At 41.1% G+C, this 24,669-nt stretch overlaps 1 long non-coding RNA gene across 1 annotated transcript; it reads left to right on the forward strand.

Moving 5' to 3' along the window:
• Positions 1–1,681: 1,681 nt before the first annotated feature.
• LOC125722430 (uncharacterized) lies at positions 1,682–2,756 on the forward strand. Its single transcript, XR_007386376.1, has 3 exons — positions 1,682–1,982; positions 2,355–2,401; positions 2,558–2,756. It is a non-coding gene; the product is annotated as an uncharacterized LOC125722430 (long non-coding RNA).
• Positions 2,757–24,669: the final 21,913 nt, after the last annotated feature.

Raw genomic sequence — 24,669 nt, forward strand, 5'->3', positions numbered from 1 at the left:
ACATTATATGATTATAATGTTTGTTATTATCATATAATTTTTATTTAGGTATTATGTAGGTGCAGTTAATGTATAGTGTTACCGGATATATACTAATAATCAGTAATACAATAAAAAGAGAAAAGAATGTCAGCTGTTCTACAAGAAGTTACTGATTTCTTGGATGGCTAGAAGAACATCGATTCAGGATTTGAGGATCTGTATTTTCCATTGTTATTCTCAAAGGGCTGTCATCATGACTATTTTGCTTTTCAGGTAAAGACTCCAACAGCAGGACAGTGGTACAGCAGCCTGTGTCTGACACATTGCAGCCAGGAGACTCTGTGAGCCTGCAGTGTACGATAGAGACTGGGAGCTGTGCAGGAGAACACAGTGTTTACTGGTTCAGACATGGATCAGGAGAATCCCTTCCTGGAGTCATTTACAGCCACGGAAACAGCAGTGATGAGTGTGAGAAGAGCCCTGAGGCTGGATCTCCTACACGGAGCTGCGTCTACAGCCTCCCCAAGGGGAACCTCAGCCTCTCCGATGCTGGGACTTACTACTGCGCCGTGGCCATGTGTGGGGAGATGCTGTTTGGGAACGGCACACAGCTGGATATAGATGGTAACACCCAGTGAGGGGAGATGCTGTTTGGGAACGAAACACAGCTGGATATAGATGGTAACACCCAGTGTGGGGAGATGCTGTTTGGGAACGGCACACAGCTGGATATAGATGGTAACACCCAGTGAGGGGAGATGCTGTTTGGGAACGAAACACAGCTGGATATAGATGGTAACACCCAGCGTGGGGAGATGCTGTTTGGGAACGGCACACAGCTGGATATAGATGGTAACACCCAGCGTGGGGAGATGCTGTTTGGGAACAGCACACAGCTGGATATAGATGGTAACACCCAGTGTGGGGAGATGCTGTTTGGGAACGGCACACAGCTGGATATAGATGGTAACACCCAGTGAGGGGAGATGCTGTTTGGGAACGGCACACAGCTGGATATAGATGGTAACACCCAGTGAGGGGAGATGCTGTTTGGGAACGGCACACAGCTGGATATAGATGGTAACACCCAGTGAGGGGAGATGCTGTTTGGGAACGGCACAGAGCTGGATATAGATGGTAGCACCCAGTGTGGAGAGTACATCTGCTTCAAAGTTTTATTTAGCTTATTCTGCTATTAAGACATTTATTTCTTATTTTAATGTATTGAATTTTCTAATTTAAGTGCTTAAATTTAATTACACAGATGTTAATTTAATAATTATTTCAAATATTAATAGAAATTGTTAAAATGCAAAATACTAGAAGTTCATGTTAAAAATGGACTATTTACAAAACAACTGCTGTAATGTATTATAGATTTTATCTTTAACTAATGTAATGTAAGCAAATGGGAAATGTGTCTCTATATCATTATGCTGAAATCTATCTCTTTGTTACAGGCTTTCAGAAGCTGCTGGATCCTCTTCACTCTGGCTTGCTGATAGTTTTATCTTGCAGCATTATTCTGAACGTTGCTCTCATTTGTATAAGATGTAAACTGACCTGTACACACTGTGCAGGTACGCTGCCCGGCTTTATGCACTCAGACGAGGGACAAAATGTAGATTTTCACAAATTATAGAAATATAAAATTGTTTTATGATAGATAAAATGTTCATATTAAAACCACTCTTGCAGGTTGTCATGCCCGGCTCGTCCGCTCCTCCTGTGTGCCACGCCCCCTGCTTACCCACGTGTGTTTCCCGGATCGTACCCAGCTGTGTCCGTTTGCTTTCAATCAGTCTTGTGTATTTAAGTCCTGGTCTCCCCAGTTTTCCTTGTCTGTCATTGATGTTCGTTGGCGTGAGTAGATGTTCCCCGTATCTGTTTCCTGTCCACGAATAAATCCCCAGTATTTCCCGACTTTGCCTACTTGCCTGTTCCTGCTCGCCTGCCGACCCGCACGATCGCTGCTTCGCCCGACCGCGGTCGTGACACAGGTAACCCAGTTTAAAAATCCATTATTAAATCTCACCTTATTTACATAAACCTTTTTCTACTGTAAGATTAACATTTTTGTATTATATCTTTCATATTTTGCAAAATCTATTGAAATATACATGTTGCAATAAGTTGCATATCAATAACTTTTATTACCAAGATCTCCTTTATAGCAATTTTATTATATATGATATCTGAGAACAAATAACACATATCCAAACATGCACACTTAAATTGACAGAAGTCATTTTTACTTTCATTTTTGAGACAAAAAGGATGTTGATGGCTTGAAAATTCGGAATGTTATCTGACCACTGTATGATATCGCGTGAAATTAAATAATATATTGATGTGTTATATATTTTAAACAGATGAAAAGAACAGTGATATATCAAAAGTGGAATGGTCACGCAAGCAAGTATGTAATAAATATTTCAAATTACAAATCGTCAGTAAAACAAATGAACCTCAGACTGATTTCCATCCTGGGATCAGCATTTTAAGTGCTATTTGTGAAAATAAGTAATAGCAAACCAATTTGATCCATCCAATTCTGCCATCTTTGTCTCCACAGTGCAATGACGAGGACACACTGAATTACGCTGCCCTGAACCTTAAGAAGCCAAAACCCAGGAGACAGAAGAAAGACAGGAATAATGACACTCTGTATTCTGACCTCCGCTACAGAGATTATGAATAAAGATGCTTCTCATTCATGTCAGTCACACAGAGTGTTCAGGGTGTAGCTTTAATAATGTTCAGAAGGAGGGCAGGGGAGCCAGTGCTTCTGAGACTGAATCACAGGATTTTACGGAGTTTGGTGTCAGTGTGTTTGGGGCGCATTTTTACTGGAAGTGCAAATGTTCAAGCCAGACTGGGGGCTGAGGGAGGGGGAGAGGGGAGCCACAGAGATTATTTCTTCATGGCATGGGGGGAATAAGCGGCTTTAATGTTGTGGAAAGGCTGAGTTGTTGCAATCAGTTCTTTGATGTGACACATGCTTACTTGTCTCCCTTGTGTACCATGCTGAATGGTTTGGGGCAAACGCACAGGGACTGATCGATTATATTAAACAGATGAAAGAAACTGAATGAAAATTTCAAGTGTTCTTAAATTACGTTTTTCATTTAATGTTGTGTACTGTATGTATTTTTGAGTATATACATGTACCTGTATATGTACCTGTATATATACCTGTGTCGTTAATAACGATGTGGATAATTAAGAAAGAGGAGTTTTGTTTCTTGCTCCCTGTCTTGTTACTTGGCTCACAAACATACACACACATAGACACACACACAAACATACACAGACACACAAACACACACACACATAGACACACACACACACAAACACACATGCACACATGCACACACACACACTGCTACGGCTCTGTAAGAACACTACCATGCTCTTTTGTGTGAGTGGGGTGGGGGGTGTTAAATAAGATGAAAATGACAATGGCTGTACTTTTGTTATGCCAGTTGTGTTTCTATCGTCATTGTATCATATTCCACAAGCTTTTTATTCTACAAGATGTACAAGCCAGTCAGTGTATTCAGTGGGGTGTTCAGGAGTCATTAGGTTCTGAAAAATGTCTTGCATTTAAAACATAATGTACTTTTGAATACTTAAGTATTTTTAGATGCAAATACTCCAGTACTTTAACTGAAGTAAAAAATTAACTGAAAAGCTTTGAGTATTATTTGACGAGGAGTATCTATACTTAACTCAAGTAGTGAAGTTGTGTACTTTGTCCACCTCTGTCCAAAAGTGACATACAGCTGTAAGCTGTTTTGGTTTGTTTGTCTGCTGAGTGCTTCTCTGCAGTGCTGCAGATGTTTCCACTGGTTAGATGCAGCTCAGGAAGATTGACCCACTGACTGCACTGTGTTGGGCTCACTTTGCAAAGAGTAAAAACTACACAGAGAGAACAATACCTGCTGCTTGTAAGACCCTGTTTCCTCTCTACCTCACCCAGGTCACGCTTTGAAGTATTCAGCCTAAGTTATTTTATCCAAACAAGCCACCATTATTATTCATGCAGCTGAACATTTGACTGGAGCACATGATTGCTACATATCACTACCCTGTACATGGAACAGAATGTACAGCTTTCACAACAGAACAAAATTCTCATCAGTCCACATCTGAAACCACCACACATCTTAGGGATCCCATTTATAATGGTACATTTTTGTTTTATTCACATTCTTTTTCATCACACAGATAAACACCATCCATTAATCTTACAGCATGTATCCTGGTCAGGGTGATGGGGACGACACCACCTATATCGAGTGTGATTTAAGGCCAAGACCTTAAAAGGGAGAGTCAAGACTGAGGCTTGTTACAAGAGCAGTGGGGCACAAAACAACAAACAACATCATTATGAATGTAAAAGAAATGTATGTATTTATAAATATAGGGTAATAATAGAAACAAAATATAAGAATATATTACATACAGGAATATTATAGGAATATTAAAATTAACTTATGCACAATCCTTAACTTATACACAATCCTATTGCATGTAACATTATTGCTCATGTGCAAGATATTAGCCTCCCAAAGGAAGCTGCCACACAGGGGAATAATGCACTGGCTCAATGCAACACTGCACATCAGTGAATAAGGAGGAACAATATTGCAGATCAGCAGCAGATAGAAACTGTATCAGAAGACAGTGAACAGAGGAAAAGTTCAATGAGCAGAGTGCAGATTATAAAGCCTGACTGCTGTGGGGCCCAATGACCTGCGGTACTGTTCTGTCACACGCCGGGTGTCTGAGTCTCTTACTGAAGGAGCTGCCCCGGGCCTCCATAGTCTGTTGGGAGGGTGAGAGGTGTCACATAAAATTGATGACAGCCTTGTTATCTCATCCATCTACTCTACAGTGCCAAGGGACGCTCCTCCCTGATGATGAGAGGAGTTTAAGCATGTGGACATTTGGGATAATGTAAGTTCATAACTGGATAGTCAGCTGTACGACTTCCAGTCTGTAGGCAGACTCATCGCCTTCAGTTATGATGGCAAACGTAGTAGTATCACCTGCAAAATTCAGGATCTTCACTGGAGCAGCAGTGATTTGTGTAGAGACTGAAGAGGAGGGGGAGAGCACAGAGCCTGGAGGAGCTCAGTGCTGAGGGTCAGCGTGTCTGATGTGTGCTGTAAGCATACAGATGTCCTGCATTTGTGGAACATTTTGTTTGTGCTGCTGTTTAAATGTGTTGTTGATGCTGCAGTCAGTAATTTTCCACTAGCAGTCTCACCTCCACATTTTACAGGAAGACTGACCGACTGAGAGCAGGGTGTTTGTGTCTCTCGTCTCAGTGAGCGAAAACCACACAACCGTCAGGTCCTCAGCTCAGGCCCTCTGCTTCACTAGAAAAACCACAAAGGGTATTTTTATCTAAAAGGGGGTGAGCAAGTGAGATGTTATTGACAGCATGAATTTGTCTACTAACATTTTAAATCCAAACCTAAAAAGCAGTATGTCCAGGATGTCAGTAATTACATTTAGTCAGTATGAACAATTTGGGTGCAATAATATAGAATAATGTAGAATTTTGCATAATTCAGTTAATACCAGTAAGATACCGATCATTAACACTATAAGGTCATGTTGCTGAATCTCATTGTTAAAGTTAAATGAATCTACGCATTTTTATACACACAAGACTGTGCTTAGTTCATCTTTCAGTCAAAATCACACAGTGAGGCAAATCTGAGCATCTTAATTGTGTTTGTTTGTGTGGAATGGCATCCCATGCAGGCCTGTGCTCTGTGCTTCCTGGGACAGGTCCCACCCTCTCCAGACCCCGACGAGAAGTAGTAGTCGCTGGATAAAAGAATGACAAAAGATAAAAATACAAAAGTCATTTTTGCTGTCAAACCTCTGATTACTGCATGACATTTCTGATGACTGATAAGTAGAAGATACGTTTAGTCTGTTTCTAGGTGGTAAGATGTTTCCAAAAGGAGAACCACAAAGAGCACAGTCATTTTCAAGGTTATTTCTCACTGGTCAGTGTGAAAGGCTGCATCATTACTATAATGCCGGGCTCAGCACAGTGACTGCACCTGCTCGGCACTGTAGACCACAAGCCAGGCTGCAGACCATCAGCCCTGAAAGTTAAAACAGGACTCGTATGTGTGTCATGTGTTGTTTAATAAAAATTTACAGGACAGAACATAGTGGATTCAGTTTCCTTTGCTCTTACACTCCCAGTCCAAAGTGTGGCCACAACTGCTGTCAATGCATCTGTCTCTTTTTTCACTGTGTTATTCACCTTAATATCAAAAGACTCCAAACCGGTACAGTAATGCAGAACAAATATTGTAACTAACAAGAAAGTGGGGAGGTAATGGACAGAAGTGTTGGTTTTTGGTAACTCCACTCCTCTGACCTCCACTCCATTTTAGGTTCCTTGGAAAAATATCAAACACCTAGGGGTTAAAGTCGACACCAACCTTAAGTTTGACACTCAGATATGGTCAGTTGTCAAGTCAAACTTTTTACAATTGAGGCAGTTGGCCAAAATAAAGCCAATTCTTTCTGGGCAGCACTTTGAGACAGTAATCCACTTTTTTGTCGGTACTAGTTTGGACCACTGTAATGCCCTCTATGTTGGAGTTAGAGGCTCCACTATTGTTCACCTCCAGAGGGTTCAAAATGCTGCCGCACATGGAAATATGAGCATGTCTCCCCCATTTTAGCCTCACTCCACTGGCTGCCCGTACATTTTAGGATTCATTTTAAAATTCTGTTATTTTCTTTTAAAACCCTCAATGGTCTTGCTCCACCTGACCTCTGTGAGCTGCTTCACCCTTACACCTCCACCCGCTCTCTCAGGTCAGCTGATCAGCTGCTCCTGACGGTTCCTAAGACTCAGCGTGAGCTTAGAGGGGATCGAGCTTTTGCAGTCGCAGATCCTAAAATGTGGAATGACTTGCCTTTTCACATTAGAGAGGCCTCTTCTCTGTCCGTTTTTAAATCTCTTTTTAAAACTCATCTCTTCTCCTTCACCTTTGACACGTTGTGAGATGTTAATTTTAATAGTAAATTTTGTTTTAATCTTCGCCTTTTCTTTATTAATTGATTTTTTTAAATTTTATTAATGGCCTTTTACTCACATTTAATGTTTTGGTTCTTATTAAATTTCTTTTACTTCGTTTTTAAGTGTGTGAATGTTATTATTTATTCCTTTGTGCAGCACTTTGGTCCATAAGGTTGTTTAAAGTGCTTTTCAAATGAAGCTGGATTGGAATAGATTGGAAGATGGCTCAACAAATCTCTCTCCCAGTATGTAAAATTCGACAGAGGGGCGCAAGGTGACATTCTGTCAGGGGCCCAGAATTTTTAGCTACACCTCTGTGTTACTGTGTTTTTTTGTCCTAGCCATCAATAACTCTGGAGTTGCTATATCGCCACCTAGTGGTGAAAAGATCAGACAAAAATATGTACACATGTGTCACGATCGGGGTGGTGCAGGCAGGCGATCGTGCGGGTAAGGCGTGCAAGGAGCAAGCGGACAGGCAAATACGGGGCAAAACGGGAGTTTAATCAAAGGACTTCGGACGGGAAACATCAGATGCCAACTTACATCAATGACGGACAAGGGAAACAGGTCAGACCAGGACTTAAATACACAGAGTAAGCAGACAAAGCTGGCGACGATCAGGGAAGCACACGTGGATAATCAGGGGGCGTGGCACACACGAGGAGCGGACGGGCCGGGCATGACAACATGTTACCAACAGTTTGAAATTGAAGTGCAGAGTTAGCAGGTTTAATTAATCGTCCCCACGGATGCCAGTCATGAAATTTGAGAATTGCAAGTTAAAACACAGGAAAAAATCAGGAACACTACAAGATAAAATATTTACCAAACACTCAATGTGCATCCAGGGTGACAAGGGACAACTGGAGGATGATGTGACAATCTGACAGTGACATTCACAGCACTTTATATGTTGCCAAAAAAAGAAAAGGGGATTAAAATCAAAAATCTGAAATCATGTATTAGGGTGGGGCTGCTTGGTGGTGCAGTGATTAGCACTGTTACCTCCCACCACTGGGACTCGTTTCGGTTCGAGTCTCCGCCTGGGTCACATGTGTGTGGAGTTTGCATGTTCTTTCTTGCTAAATTGGCCGTAGGAGTGCATGTGTGTGTGAATGTGCCTTGCGATGGGCTGGCCCCCCCGTCCTGGATTGTTCCCTGCCTCGTGCCCATATCCTTCCAGGATAGGCTCCGGACCCCCCCGCGACCCAGTAGGATAAGCGGTTTGGACAATGGATGGATGGATGTATGAGGGTGAGTCACAATGACAACAGCTGCTCTGTTGACTTGGTCCCAGGAGTCGTCAGCGTTGGTCTGCCGGGGCCCCCGTCCTGTCTGTGGAAGCACCCGTCTTGTTGGCTGTTCTCTCTGCCTGGGCCCCCTCTCCTGCTGCCTCATGTTTGGGTTGAAGTGGCTCCCCAGTGCTTCTGTAAAGCGCTTTGTGTATCTTAGGAAAGGGCTGTATAAATGTAACATTCATTAATTTATTCAAGGTCCCAGCCAGAAGAGTGCAGTCCCACACTGTCCCCCGCATCACTTCACTTTAGCACCTGTTACCAGTAAAAGTCAAGTCAAGTAGGTCTTTAATGTTATTTTTAACTTTACACGGTTGAGTATAGTACAGAGTTACAAAAGAAACAGCGTTTTCCTTGGATCAAGGTGCTACTTAAATTAACACAAGACTAACACATAACAGTCTAGCAACATACTGTATGGTGCATAATGAGCAAAAACTGCAAACATTGCTGGACAGTGCAAAAAGAGAGGACAACTGACACCAACGAGCACAAACAGCACAGTAAACCCAATACTGATAAGGTGCAGTTTGGTTGTGCAATGAGGTAGCAATAAAAATAAATAAAAGTAACTGTAAACATGGCTACAATAAGATAAAAAATAGTAGTTAAATAATAAAGTGTTAATGAGTGTATGTGTGTGTGGTATCAGATTAGTCCCTGAGAGTTCAGTAGTCTGACGGCATGGGGGATAAAGCTGTTTGAGTCTGGCTGTGAAGGCCTGAATGCTCCGGTACCTATTTCCAGAAGGCAGGAGGGTGAAACGATAATGTGAGGGGTGGGTGGGGTCATCCACAATGGTGGTGGCTTTGCGGATGCGGTGTGTGGCGTGAATATCCGTGATGGAGGTGAGAGATACTCCAGTGATCTTCTCAACTGTCATCACTATCTGTTGTAGGGACTTGCGATCTGAGGCGACACAGTTCCCAAAGCAGACCGTGATGCAGCTGCTCAGGGTGCTTTCAACAGTTCACTGATAGAATGTGAGGATGGGAGATGGGCTTTTCTGTGCTTCTGTAGAAAGTAGAGGTGCTGCTGTGCTTTACATACTATGGAGCTGATGTTGAAGGACCTGGTGAGATTCTCCGCCACAGTGCACACAGTGAGTACATTGCACCTGCCGGTCCATGTTACATCACAGGAATGACCTGAGCAAACTTAGGCATCTTGGGTGTGAACTGGATCATTAGCACCTAATAGCTGTGCTTTTATTATAGATGCTCTACATTTTATTTACATAAATATTTCTCCTCTTTCCATATTTAGCAGTGAGGTCTGCAATGCCACTCGTTTTGTGTCACACTGTTGGGTGTCAGCAGGAGCCAACTGACCTTCTATTTAGTTCTCTCACCTCGTCTCAGTGTCCTCCCATCATCAGCAAGGAAAGCTGAGCTATAGTCTACTTCTTATGTTCCTCTTCTCTTCAGGTAATGAGCAGCTCCCTTTTTGAAGCTTGAGACTTGGTTAGTCTGTTGTTTGACTAAAGTGTTGTTAACTTCCACAGAACTGGCCAGGGATGGTGAACTTCCTGTGCAGGGTCACAGGGGGTCTGGAGCCTATGCAGGATGATATGGGCACAAAGCAGGGAATAACCCAGGACCAGGTGCCAACCTGTTACAGGGCACACACACCACTCAGACATGGGCAATTTGGCAACTCCAATTAATCTTGGCATATTTTTAGACTGTCGGGCAAAACAGAAGAAACCCCATGACACCTGGAGAACATGCAAGATCCACAGACGTGACTTGAACCTTCCTCCCAGATGTGTCAGGCAACAGGCCTAACCACTGTGCAGCTCCTATGTACAAACAGTGAAATTAAACGATGTTGCTGATGTAGTCATGAAGACTGTAAAAATTAACAATGGCAAAAGTAATCAAGCAGATATTCAGATTCCTTCATGAATGTTTTTATGCATAAAAAGGAGAAACAAGAGGAATATCTCATCACAACCTTAATTTTGAACAGCTTTATTACAGGACATCATGGGGTTCACCTAAAACAGCTGAATAAAGGTCATTCTAACTGGTTCAAGATTTATTGTCATTAAGTGCAGGATGTACCAAAATACAATGAAATCTGTACTTGTGTTTAATCCAAGACTGATGCCTTAATTGATAATACATACAAGTATCAGGTAGCAGAAATGAAAATGTACATAAACATGATGTCACGCCCGGCTCGTACGACCCTCGTGTGTGCCACGCCCCCCTGATTATCCACGTGTGCTTCCCCGATCGTACCCAGCTGCACCCTGTTGTTTTGCTCTGTCTTGTCTATTTAGTCCATGTATTGCCTTAGTTTCTTGTCCGTCATTGATGTTTGTTAATGTCAGTACCAGCGTTCCGTCCTGCCCTGCTCTTTCCCTTGAATAAATCCCCGTTTTCCCCGTACTTTGCCTGCTTGCCTGCTCCTTGCCCGCTGCTCTGCCCGCGCGCTCACCCGCATTACCAGCGCAAATCCTGACACATGACATAAATACACACACATAAAATATATTCACTTAAAAGTGTCAGCAGTATGACATGTAGATGCTATTGGGTACGGAATAGGATGAAATAAATAATGATGTCAACTAGGGCTGCCACTGAAAATCTGTCAGCATCAATATTTTAAATCAACATATCAGTTTATGTATTAAAATAATTTAATTTTTAATTTCAAGTTATTTTTAATTATTTTAACAAAAAGATGGTTGTACACTGTGTAAAGTTTCGATGGCAAACCACACAGCACTGGTGCTATAACAAGGGAAAACATACAGGCACTATTCTGGATGATGGACCACCAGAATAGGCAGAACTCCACCGTATGTGTTGTCTATTAATGGTTATTAAAATACCATTAATACAGAGAGCTTTGTGTTATGTTTTGCCATTATAGTTCCTAAATACACTCATTATTAAAGCCATGAAATTGTCTGCTTGCTACATTACAATCTCCACTGAATAAATGTTTGAGGAAAACATGTAGGTTAAAATCTGGGCTTATTCTACATTAATTTACAGTATCAGTGTGTGTGTGTGTGTGTGTATGTATGTGTGCGTGTGTCTGTGTATGTGTATGTGTGTGTGTGTATGCATGCATTGGGCTTGTTTGGGACCAGTTATATTACCGTAATACATAAGTGAAAGGATGATGGAAACTAACGAAAAAATGAATTGAGCTAAAAGTGAAAACTATACCAAATAAACACGTCAGACTTTAATCAACAAAGTCACTCCACCGTCTTGTTACCTAGTTTAACCACAATATGTCCTCTTTTAAAAGATGTTGTAGATGCTAAGCTTGCCCTTTCTTCACAGCGACTACAGTACTTACTGCTTCCATTATTTACCGAAACAGCTGCATGTGGGGCTCTGCTAACTGAATTTAAAAAACATAAAGTTACACTGATTTTATACAGATTACTAACTTTTGGGCATCACCATAAAAAAATCTCCTAAATTTTTTAGGCAAGTTACTTATCTGCTTATTGAATGGTGGGCGAAAATAATGTCTATATAGTGTCCAAATGCCGGCACCCATTATATAAAACCCTGCAATGACGTAGAGTTTGTTGTTCTTAAAATAATCCATCCATCCATCCATTTTCCAAACCGCTTATCCTACTGGGTCGCGGGGGGTCTGGAGCCTATCCCCGAATCAATGGGCACGAGGCAGGGAACAACCCAGGATGGAGGGCCAGCCCATCGCAGGGCACACTCACACACCATTCACTCGAACCCGGGTCCCGGGTGTGAGGCTAACCACTGCACCACCATGGCACCCCCAATAAGAACTCTATGTGATTACTAATTACTGTTACCTAATTTCCTGTCTGGTCTTTTCCCCCCTCATTGTTAAAAGTCATTATATGTCTGGGTGCCAGTCAATGGAAGCTCACACTCAAGAAGCAGCATAAATGCTACTCATACACAGTTGGGGGGCAGGGGTCAGTCCTTGTGCCTGTAATGAGAAGGTCACCAGTTGAAACTAACCCAGCCTCAGCACGTCTGTGGGTCCTTGAGCAAGGCCCTTAACCCCCAGCTCCCTGGGCGCCCCAACAGGTAGCTGCACTTCGCGGACAACTTACTCCACAAAGAGTAAGTTGAGGGAGACATAAAAAACACAATTTCCCCACGGGGATTAATAAAGTCCATCCATCCATGGAATATTATTTAGCACTATATAACGTAGAATATAAGAATTATGATTTTATAAAAAGTATGCCAAATATCCATGATATAATCATTACAATGTAAACATTATAATGTAATCAACACAATGGAACCAACTGAGTATGTATTTGCACCTTTTGTTAGTCTGAGTTTCTGTTAGCTACTTTATGTTAGTCCTGAATCTATGAATATTCACTTTTATTAGCGTATATTTTATCACTATGTAAAAGGACAAATATATTATCAACCTTTTAGTGAGACAATGTGTAAACGGCTGAAACTACCAAGGTTTACTACTGAAGGAAAGGATTCACCTGAGTTCACCAGAAGTTCATGGCTGAATATTTTTAAAAAACCAAGTGGAGCTGCTCGCGCCACCATTATGTTCAACCGAGAGACCAAACGGTAAAAGAAATGACTGTTAAACTTATCACCCAGGGGTGAACATAAATCTATACAAATATCACCTGCATGCACATTACTTCTTTTACAATAACCAACTCCTGATCCATACTGTTAGTCGTGAAAAAAATAACTATTGTGTACATAGAGGCCCTGTGTAAAAAGATAACTGCCAAGGAAAAGATCAAAAACATTTATTTCAAGGATTCAAAGTTTTTATGGTCATGTACAGTGTACAGTGCAGTTCTTATTTGATTAACTTGAATGTCTTCACAGACAAGACGATTTAACAAATAAAGCAGCGCAAAATTACAGTAACTAACAACAAACAAACAAAGCTCACGAGTACTATTACAGTATTCATATCATTTATTTAAATTTAATTTTACCAAGTAAATTAATTGAAAAGCAGTTACCACCGCTTTACCTGCTTCTCGGGAGAAATAGCAGATATACAAACGACATGTATGTAACTAAAAGCTGTGTCGTAATGGAGGCGGATCCAGTTTGTGCAGCCTGCTAAGAGATGCTGCCTGATGTGTTTTGCTCTCGCGGAGTTTTGGTACCATGTGACATGGTGACGTAATGCAGCAGACGATAAAAATCTAACCATGATGCATTGCGTCAGGACCAGAATGTGTTGCTTTAAGCTAGCGCTGTATGTGGGTGCATGAAGTGGAAAGCACCCAATAACAAACATAACATTTTTAAAAAAATGTTTTCTTCACCGGTGCAGTGAATTTAAATAAAGAGCTATGATGGTGCTGCAAATGGCTTTGCATAGTAGTTAGTAGTAGCATTAGCCGCTGTGTGCGGCATTAGCTTTCTACAGTCCTTACAGATGGTTCGTGTTTTGTCTGTCTCCCTTTCGCCATTTATATTTTCCGCCGGGCACCCAAAATGCTGCCACACAAAAGATTTAAAAGTGTCTGGGGTATCTACTATAGTAATTTAGTCAGTTAGTATTTGCAGCGCATTCGTGAAACGGCTTTTCGCTTCAACGAGAAATCTCGTGACACGCGTTTCACTCCCACTTCTTAGTAACAGTCATGATTTGATAAAGTGACAACCTGCGTAATAATTGGTAATACAATAGAGTTTGCTATTGTTCAGGCTAGCAGACTGTTATGGCTTGAGGTTAATGGTGCCTGTTACTTGTGAATTTTCACATTTGCAAGAATCTTCTGCCTCGTGAACGTGAAACGGGTAATTATGCTAAAAGAAGAAAAAAGCAGAACCGCAATGTGTGTAATGCTGGTGCTGATTTTTCAGTATGAACACAGTAAAATTTATACAAACTACCTGCATTCAAACTTGTATTCTTTATATAGTTTGGTTAATTACTATTTAAACGTTTTATCTGCGCTCCATTGTATATCTTGTATTGGAGACTTGTATGTACTTTTTGATTGGAAATGGTTAGTTGTATATACATTGACTATTTTCATGATTAATTTCTTTGTTTATTTAATTTGGCAGCAGATTTGCACTTTTAGAAGTATTGCTGTTCATGTTCTAATGTTAAATTGTGTTATTTGTTCTAAGCCAAAGTACACTTGCTACCCAGATAAACAGCTTTAAACATTTCTTTGGACTGCCTAAGACTTTTGCACAGTACTGCATATCTTAGAACATAAGAAATTTACAGATGAGAGGAGGCCATTCGGCCCATCAAACTAGTTTGGGAAGAACTTAACTAATAGCTCAGAGTTGTTAAAATCTTATCCAGCTCTGATTTAACCATCTCTCTCAATATAATATTGGGATCATTTATTCTCTTCAGAGGCCTCCATAGAATAGTGCATCCATCCCCTCACTTATATTTAGACAGACGTATCCTAAGGCACCAGGGCAACAACAGTCAGAATAACAACAGAATCATCAATTTCACAGCTAGTTTCAAAAATTTCTTTAACGCAGATTACAGAAAAAAAGATAAGCAAATTAGGTAATATTAAGAAAATTATTAAAACGTGTAGAGTAATAGACATATTTGTCATTCAGACATATTGTGCTTTTTTAAGAGCAGAAGGAATACATTAAATCACAATTATATTTAGTCTTTAATTTTATATATATATATATATATATATATATATATATATATATATATATATATATATATATATATATATATATATATATATATATATATATATTATTTTTTAAAATGTACATCATTATAAATGAGAACTATATGTGATTGCTAATTACTGTTAACTAATTTTCTGTATGATCTTTCTCCCCTTCAGTCTTAAAAATAATTATATGTCAGGGGGCCAATCAGTGGAGGCACACGGACACATTGGCCGGTTATCCTATTTGTTCAGCGCCAGCCCAACAAGTAGAGTATTCAGAACCATGGACAGTGACCAGTGTTACTGTGACATCTGGTTCCTTCATTGGCTCTATATAGTTTTCTAGAAATAACTAAATGCCTCTGTTGTAGAAATTTCCAGCCATAGACTTGGTTCCTATATGACGAGAAGATTTTATTTTTACTCAGACTAAGAAGCTAGAGATAATCAGCTCTGCATGTTATCTGCCCTTTACTGCTCGAGCAGGGCTCATGCACATCAACAAATGTCAAGGCAGCAAGTGCATACAAACAACTTCTCAGGACAGTTATAGGGCTTTCATGAGGAGTCAAACTGCTGCGTCATTCAGAGATACCATTGTCTAAGACTTGCACTAAATCATTCTAAGTACTTGGGCGTATTTAGTGTCAGAATCCATCCCTGCCTTGTCCTGTTCTCTCTTGTTTGTTCCCATTTGGCCAGCACATGTCACTGGCCATCCTATTCTCTCCTCTGACTTGTAGCTCCTTAGCTCATAGTGTGTTTGCCTGCTGCTCGGGCCGCCATGTGGCTTAGTTTGACATGTGATCAAAATTTAGAGTAAACTAATACATGATAGCTTGCCTTAAAAAAAGATCAATGGCAGAACAGGGGCTCTGAACGCAGTCTGCATTAATAAGGAATTAACCATTTGTCTCAATATAAAATTGGGATAATTATTCTCTTCGGAGGCCTCCATAGAATAATGCATCCATCCCCTCACTCATGTGTACAGAGGCATATCCTAAGGCTCCGGCAACATCTTTCAGATCAACAACAGCATCAACAATTTCACAGCTAGATTTAAAACATACTTTAACGTACAGTGATTGCAGTAAATGATAAATAAATTAGGTAATATTAATTCAATTATTGAAATGTGCAGATTAACAGAAAAGGTTTTATAATTTTACATAATGATAAATGAGAACTATGCGTGATTACTAATTACTGTTACCTAATTTCCTGTCTCGACTTTCCCCCCCTTATTGTTAAAGGTAATTATATGTCAGGGTGCCAGTCAGTGGAAGCGCACAGACATGTTGGCCAGCTGGTCTATTCATTCAGCACCAGCCCATCAAGTAGAGAATTCAGCACCACGGACAGTGACCTGTGCTACTATGACATCAGGTCCCTTCATTGGCTCTATATATTTTTCTAGAAATAACTAATTGGCTCTTTTCTAGAAATATCCAGGCTATATGAAGAGAATATTTTATTTTTATTTAGACTAAGAAACTACAGAAAATCAGCTCTGCATGTGATCTCCTCTTTACTGCTCAAGGAGGGCACACGCACATCAACAAATATCAATGCAACAATTACAGATGAACAATTTCTCGCAGCTTCAGAAGAAATCAGATTTCTGTGTAACTCAGAGATTGTCTAAGACTTCTGCTAGAACATTTTCTGCTTGAGCCGAATTTCAAAATAAATGACACCTGGGTGACCCAGGTTCGAGTCTCCGCCTGGGTTACATGTATGTGGAGTTTGCATGTTTTACCCATGTCGTCGTGGGGTTTCCTCTGGGTACTCTGGTTTCTCCCCCACAGTCCAAAAACATGCTGAGGCTAATTGGAGTTGCTAAATTGCCCCTAGGTGTGCATGTGTGAGTGAATGGTATGTGAGTGTGCCCTGCAATGGGCTGGCCCCCCAATCCTGGGTTGTTCCCTGCCTCTTGCCCATTGCTTCTGGGATAGGCTCCGGACCCCCCGCGACCCAGTATGATAAGCGGTTTGGAAAATGGATGGATGGATAAACCTGGGACTATTAAAAGAAGGTGATGCTGCCTGAACCACCAACCAAGGCTGAGAGGAAAGGGAGGAACACTAGTCAAATGAAGGAAGAAAAGGCCACAGTATCTCATGGTCATGAATACAAAAGTCAGGGAGTGTTATGAAGAAGGCACCACACTTAAGACCATTGGTTTTATGCAGTGAATTACACCAGAGAGAGTTTTTGCATTTTAGCTGTGTTATGTAACATTCCTCAGACTTCATTTTAATGTTTTCTTCAACACAACAAAGTCCCACGGTAACAAAAGCACTGAAGTCTGGATCGTTAATTGCAATGTGGGGAGTGCAGACCAGCTGGGGTGGGGGATTGTGCTCAGTCACGGTAAAAGGCAAACGGGTAAATTGTGAATATGCTCTTAAGCTAACTACAGCTTCTTGAATTGTGGGAGGCGTGTGTAACATAACGTTGTTCCACATACCAATATCATTACGTATCGGTATCGCAAAACAAAATTTTAAATGTTAAGATTCTGTCATTCTGAAAATCTGAGTATTTAAGACATTATGTTCCATAGCGATGTGTGGAGATAAATACCCTCGGACAGTAGCGTTCATTTCACAATTAAGTCTCTTTAAGTCAATGTTTTATGTTATGCAGGATGAATGTGTGATTTTTAATTAATCAACCTTTAAGGGTTATATGCTTGCGGTGTTGTATACTATTCTCGGTGTACAAGTTATTTGTATGTATATTAAAATATGTTTGGTGAGTAAACTCTGTATATTGTTTTTAAATAAAGTGATTTTGTTCCGAGCTACTATGTTAATTATATTTCAATTTTATGCGCAAAGTATAGTTGACGTTTAACTTTTCCGCCTGCGCTTACCCGCGCTTAAGTAAAGCGGGTTAGAGGTTTTTGTGTTAAATGAAAGGACAGTCTCCATAAAGCCTGCAGATGACCACCAAGACAGGCTGAAAATAGGAGCCGTAGTGGTCGACCTCTGCCAATTTGAGCTAGATGATGTAAATGGTAAATTTGAAATTGACCAAATACAAATTGAAAAGGTCAAATTGGAGGAGACTGCAGAGAGGGGTTTTAATTCAGTATTTGAATTGGAAATTATGGATGTTGTTAGGGGGCGGCATGGTGGTGCAGTGGTTAGCACTGTCGCCTCACACCTCTGGGACCCGGGTTTGATTCTCCGCCTTGGTCACATGTGTGCGGAGTTTGCATGTTCTCCCCATGTCGTCGTGGGGTTTCCTCCGGGTACTCCGGTTTCCCCCCACGGTCCAAAAACATGCTGAGGCTAATTGGAGTTGCTAAATTGCCCATAGGTGTGCATGTGTGAGTGAATGGTGTGTGAGTGTGCCCTGTGATGGGCTGGCCCCCCATCCTGGGTTGTTCCCTGCCTCGTGCCCATTGCTTCCGGGATAGGCTCCGGACCCCCCGTGACCCAATAGGATAAGCGGTTTGGAAAATGGATGGATGGATGGATGGATGTTGTTAGGTTGAAGAAACAGTTATACATCATCTTGTCATCATTTCTGTATGATCAGCAATGAATGTAAATACATATATACGTTATTTCTTATCTTCTAGCCACATACTCTTAGCTATTGTACCCTAAGTATGTGGTCAACAGATGCCTACTTAGATAAGATTCTCACTTCCCTCTCTTGCGCCTCCCACTGACTATAAATAAAGGAGCCAAGGGGAACCACCCTTTGTAACACATTCTGCTGTAGTTTGCATTACAGAGAGTGTGGGTACCCTTGCAAGTAAAACTGTAAAGTGTGTGTCTCGTAAATGTGGAGTTGGGGTGGAAATGCCGGGCGCTTTCCCCAACATAGAATTTGGTCCTTCGAGCCGGATCCGAGGATCCCCGAAGACGTCTCCAGTACGGCGAGAGAAGCGACACCGAAAACTGCCGGCAGTCACTCGAAGACGGGTGCAAGAAAGACCTGTGATGTGAATTCGTCATCAGGCCGGTGGTTAGAACTGCGCTCGACGTCTGGTGATGTCTGAAGGACCTCGGTGACGGAACAGAGACCACAATATACAGGTGAGAGATACGGCACCTAAGTGAGTAGGTGGCCAAGGCATGCGTATGGTTAAGCTTAGCCGAAATTAAACGGGAGAGAAAGTAGTTGTATGGTTAAGTTTAGCCGACATTAAACGGGAGAGAAAGTAGGCGTTGTGGGACAGAGTGTACGGTGTTCTATGTGGATGTGTTTTTATAGGTTTTAGATTAACCTACACGATCCACCCTAAAAGCAACAATGTTAGGTTGAAGAAACTGTTAGTAATCATTTGTTATCATTTCTGTATAATCAGCAATGAGTGTAAATATGTATATACATTATTTTGTTTTCCTTTATCTTCATACTTTAGATTATATTAGTTTACACGTATCCTGAGCACGTGTTTAAATAGTTGTCCACCTGAGTAAAACCAGAACTTCTTCTTACTCTCACAGTCCTTTCTTTGTTCTCACTCCAAGACCCCTGCCCCCCATTGACTATAAAAAAAGGTGCCAAGGGGAACCACCCTTTGTAACACATTCCTTTGTAGCCTAGCATGCAGAGAGTGTGGTTACCCTTGCGCAAGTAAAACTTTAAGTGTGTTGTCTCGTAATTAATGGTGTGTGCAGAGTTGGAGTGGAAAGCCTGACGCTTTCTCCAACATATACTGTACTGTAGTTTGGTCCTGTGTGCAGAGTTGGAGTGGAAAGCCTGACGCTTTCTCCAACAACAGTGAAAGTCTGTACTCAACTCAAAAGCCTGGACTGCCACCTGACCGGACATTTCTCTGTGAGCTTTCATATGATGTTTCGTATTTTGTCTCATAAACTGTGCTGTTTGTTTTTTGTATCCTGTGATATACCTTTCAGTAAAATACCTGAAATATTTACATAATGGTTACATTTGCCTTTTATTGTCTCATATACATATATGAAATGTCTCATTTCATATACATGAAAGTTAATTCATACTTGGATGAGCATCAGACATTTTTTATACAAAGAATGAGGTACAGCTGTCATAGACCTGAACACCCAAATAGCCAAAGGTGCCTTGTAGGTTTGTAATGACAACCATGCACATAAACATTAAACTATATGCAAACCAGTGCTGGGCAGTAATGCGTAACTTAGTAAGGCATTACTGTAATTTGAATCTTTTTTAGTAACGTAGTAACTTAATGCATTATAATTTTAAAATTAATAACTGCATTACAGTTACACTTTCAAGTAACTTTACGTTACCGCTACGTTACCAATAAAATCAAGTGCTTTAACATCTATATTGTAAAAACAGAAATAATAATTGACAGTAACCTGACAGTGGCAGGCAGATGTCTGTTTAACAGTCGCACATGCGACGTCATTTACAGGAGACCTACATGCATGCGAAACCAGCTCAAACAAAAACAAAGTCAACATGGCGAGTGAGAAGTACGTGTTCAGTAGCTGGAATTCATCTCGGCTAAAGGCAAGAACATTTTTGTGAGTTGTACGTTATGTGGGGGTAAGAAATCATTGTCAACTTCAAAAAATTCAACATCTGAAAGGGCAGCACTGCGCAGTGAAATTAGTGGAGAAAATACCAGGTGAAGCGACTGATGAGCCCAATGCCAGTACATGTCCCACTCCTGCCAAGCAGCAGGCTGGATTTCTCCTGTCAAACACCAACTATAAGTGGAGAAGACCTAAACAAACTTGTGGCTGGGTATATTGTGGACAGAATGCTACTTATTTCCACTGTGGATTCTCCTTCCTTTTGTCACATAATTGAGAAATTATCTATTCTACACGTTTGCCTACCGCGTAGAAAAACATTTGCTGCCTACCTGGATAGAGAATATGCAACGATGGAAGCTAATTCAAAATCAAAATACTAGTTTGAGTAGATCACAACGATACTTATTATACTGTATATTGTTCATCCCATAAAAGGCAGATTATCGGACTATAGTAAATAGCCTGCACTGTAGCCTAAATAGTAAAATAACAAAATAAACATGTCTAATTGTACAGCTACAATACATTTTTTGTTCTCTTCAGGCTATCCAGACTCGTTTTGCATATGTGCACTTCTTGCTGCTGTCAGTTGTCCAGAATTCGAACTCCGATGGTTAAGGGATGAGTGTAGGAAACAGGAACTGAAGGAGCTTCTGATAGCAGAGTGTGACACAGTTGCTCCTGTAGCAGAAGAAACTGCCAATGGGCACACAAAGTCAGCCATACCTGGTGATGGGATGGACTTTTTTGGTTTTGAACTCGAGTGTGAGGAGAGCTACTCTGCAGAAAAAGAAGTTATGGTGATGAGTATGTGCTTCCTCACCATGGACTGGGTGTCTGCAGGAATCCAAAGCGCTGCTGGACATTAACTCAAAGGCAGGACAGAACATTCCACACCCCACTGCAACGCTAGTCTCAGTTCCAGTACAGAAGCCACTCTTGTTCATGTTTTAATCCAGCCCTGTAATCGTGTCCATATTTTTGTGTTCATCAAATTGTTTTCACAAAAATAAAGTGTGTCTTTTAATAAGGTTGTGCCCTTTTCTAAATGACCAGGCCAGATGGCAAAAGCTGAAAAAAGCATTTTACTATTTTCCAGTTTTCTTTAGTTTCAAAGAACAAAAACCGAAGTTAGTATAGGCTGGGAGAAGACGCCCAAGTGGCTGCCTAGCGCCCCCTGGCGTGCTGACCTCAAATCATTCAAAAAGGGGCAGAGAGTGAAGAGCAGGTTGAAGATTAAGATGCTGAAGGTACCGGGTAGTTTTGGGTTCAGATCTAATCTGTTTCTAAGGAAATAAGGCTAATTGTTTATGAATCTAATCATTTACGAATGACTATTACCTGCTCTGCTACAGTTTGATGAAGTCTGCGGCGTCGGATGGGGGGGGACTGAATTTTCCCCGGCTGGGGGGTGAGGATTGCATTGTATATCGTAACATTGCTCGGCACGAATGCAATAATCACATCATGAAAGGATGCGACAGGAGAGATTTCAAATTAATATATTTTTCATCAGTTAAAATAAGAGCGACAGTGGTTATGGTACAGTTTCACAACTTAACTAGTTAAAAGATAACTCCATAATCCACAGGATAAAATGATGCTCATACAATGCAACATTCAACATGGGGTAGTAAAGTGATATGTGGCAGAGTGAAGTATGATGTGGAGCAGTGGTGAGAATGCAGAGAACGCTGCAGCAGTATTAACAAATGAATAAGATGCTCATTTTTATCAGACCACATGTTGTTCTTTAATGTTTTGTCCAAAATGTTCCTACAGTTGCACTGCACCATTTCAAAATGTGTAAACTATTTCACGGTATCTTTTCTTTTTTTCTATAAATGTTTGTGCAAATGTTTCATGGTTATTTTGCTCACATACAGTCTTTATAAATGAGGCCCCTAGTTCCTGGTTCCAGGTTCCAGGGTGGTCTCAACGTAACGTTACCTGTTCAACGCAAAATCACACCTGCTAAAATGGGTATTTATGATTTCTCCACAGGACACAAAACATATACATTTGTCATACAAAACTGCAACAAATTAAGTTCTGTTAGTACTAGGCCCGTAAGTCCCAGTTCTTTGGGTGCTACAACAGCTAACTACCCTTCACAACCAGCTTGCTCTGACCTACAGAGTGGTAGAGGTGTAAAGCAATTCACCCACAGGGATCAATAACACATCAATTATTAATATTTACTTAGTGTTCATTATTATTGAATGGTACTTAATTTCTTATAAAGTTCAATTATGAAATAAAACTGCAAAAGTGTAAAAAACTCAATTTTACTATATATATATATACACACACCAGAGTACCTGGAGAAAACCCCACGACGACATGGGGAGAACATGCAAACTCCGCACACATGTGACACAGGCAGAGATTCGAACCTGGGTCCTAGAGGTGCGAGGCAACAGTGCTAACCACTGCACCACCATGCCGCCCTATATATATGTCATGACCCGGCTCGTCGGCTCCTCGTGTGCCACACCCCCTGATTACCCACGTGTGCTTCCCTGATCGTCTCCATCTGGGTCTGCTTATTTTGATTAGTCACGTCCTATTTAAGTCATGGTCTTACCTGTTCCCCTTGTCCGTCATTGTGGATCTCTTGTGGTTATGGTGTGGTTTCGTGTTGTTCTATGGTCCCAGTTCCCAAATTAAACCCGTAGTTTGCCCGATTTTGTCCGTCTCACCTAGTCTTTGCACGCCTGCCCGCACGATCACCGCTGCTCTGCTCGCCCCAGATCGTGACTTTATATATATATATATATATATATATATATATATATATATATATATATATATATATATATATATATATATATACACACACACACACTGTGAATTCAGTCAGGTTAGTGAATTCAAGCATGGTACTGCGATAGGATGCCACCTGTGCAATAAGTCCATCTGTGAGATTTCCTAGCTACTAAATATTCCACACTGAACTGTTAGTTGTATTTTACCAAAGTGGAAAAACTGGGAACAACAGCAAATCAGCCATGAAGTGGTAGGCCACATAAAATCACATCACAGTTCGGGCTTGTTTGAGGAGCTGTCTGTATGCTGGGTAGAGGAATGGAGACCGTCCAAAGTGGGGACCAGGTACAACCTTGTACGCCTCCTTCACATTGCTATACATGTATGTTTTTTTCCCATGTAGGAAATGTAAGGTGTTGTTGGTATGCTGGTATCACAGTCCCTAAGTTACAATGATTAAAATCACCAGTTACTGTAAACACTGTATCATTATGTTTGTTTTCTTGTGCGCTTATAGCCTCATTCAATGTGCCCAATGCTGCCGTGCAGTTTGCATGTGGAGGAATGTAAACAGGCAGAATGAAAGCAGCGTTACACTTCCTAGGCCAATAAAATTGTCCGCATTTCAGCATTCAGTGCTCCACATCAATTGAACAGTGTTACAGTCTGAGTACCACTGGTTGTTGATGTAAATGCAGATTCCCCCCCCCCCTACTGAGTTTGCCAGATACTACTGTGCAGTCCCTGTGATGAATGGAGTGAGTCTGTAGCCGGACAGCTGCTTCTACAATATTGTCCTACAGCTATGTTTCAGTGAAAATCAGCGCACAGCAGTTTTTAATTCTTAATCCTAGTCCCAAGTTCATCCATATTATTTTCGAGAGATCGAATATTAGCAAGCAGAAAGCTAGGGAGAGCTGGTCTGATACATACCTCTAGTCTTAGTTTAACATGTAGCCCTACCTCTCAGCTCTGCTGCAAGTGGGCTCTGCCTGCAAGATTTCTGACAGAGGGGATAATCCAAATCTGGCAGATTAAGAATAATATTGTGAAGTTGTATACCAATCTCTACCTCAGTGTCCTCTCTAAGATGCCAAATAGTCTACCTGCTGGGGAAACCTCTGAATGCTTAGGTTCACCCATTCCTACTGCAGGCACAAGCAGACTGATGGGATGTGCCAGAGATGTGGTCAGAGCATGGCTGCATAGTAATGATACTGTCACTGCCACTGGAGATGTGGATGCAGTCCTTAGTATCCTGAAGCAGTATTCTTATTTGACTGTGCATTCTGGGATGCCTCCAGCAGATTTTTGTTCAACCAAGTCAGATGCTAGGGAGGATCCTCTGGACTATTGGATTAGGCTGAATGAGGCAGCAGATGATGCCAAGGGGTTTAT

Source organism: Brienomyrus brachyistius, unplaced genomic scaffold (assembly GCF_023856365.1).
Source record: "Brienomyrus brachyistius isolate T26 unplaced genomic scaffold, BBRACH_0.4 scaffold38, whole genome shotgun sequence".
NCBI lineage: Eukaryota > Metazoa > Chordata > Actinopteri > Osteoglossiformes > Mormyridae > Brienomyrus > Brienomyrus brachyistius.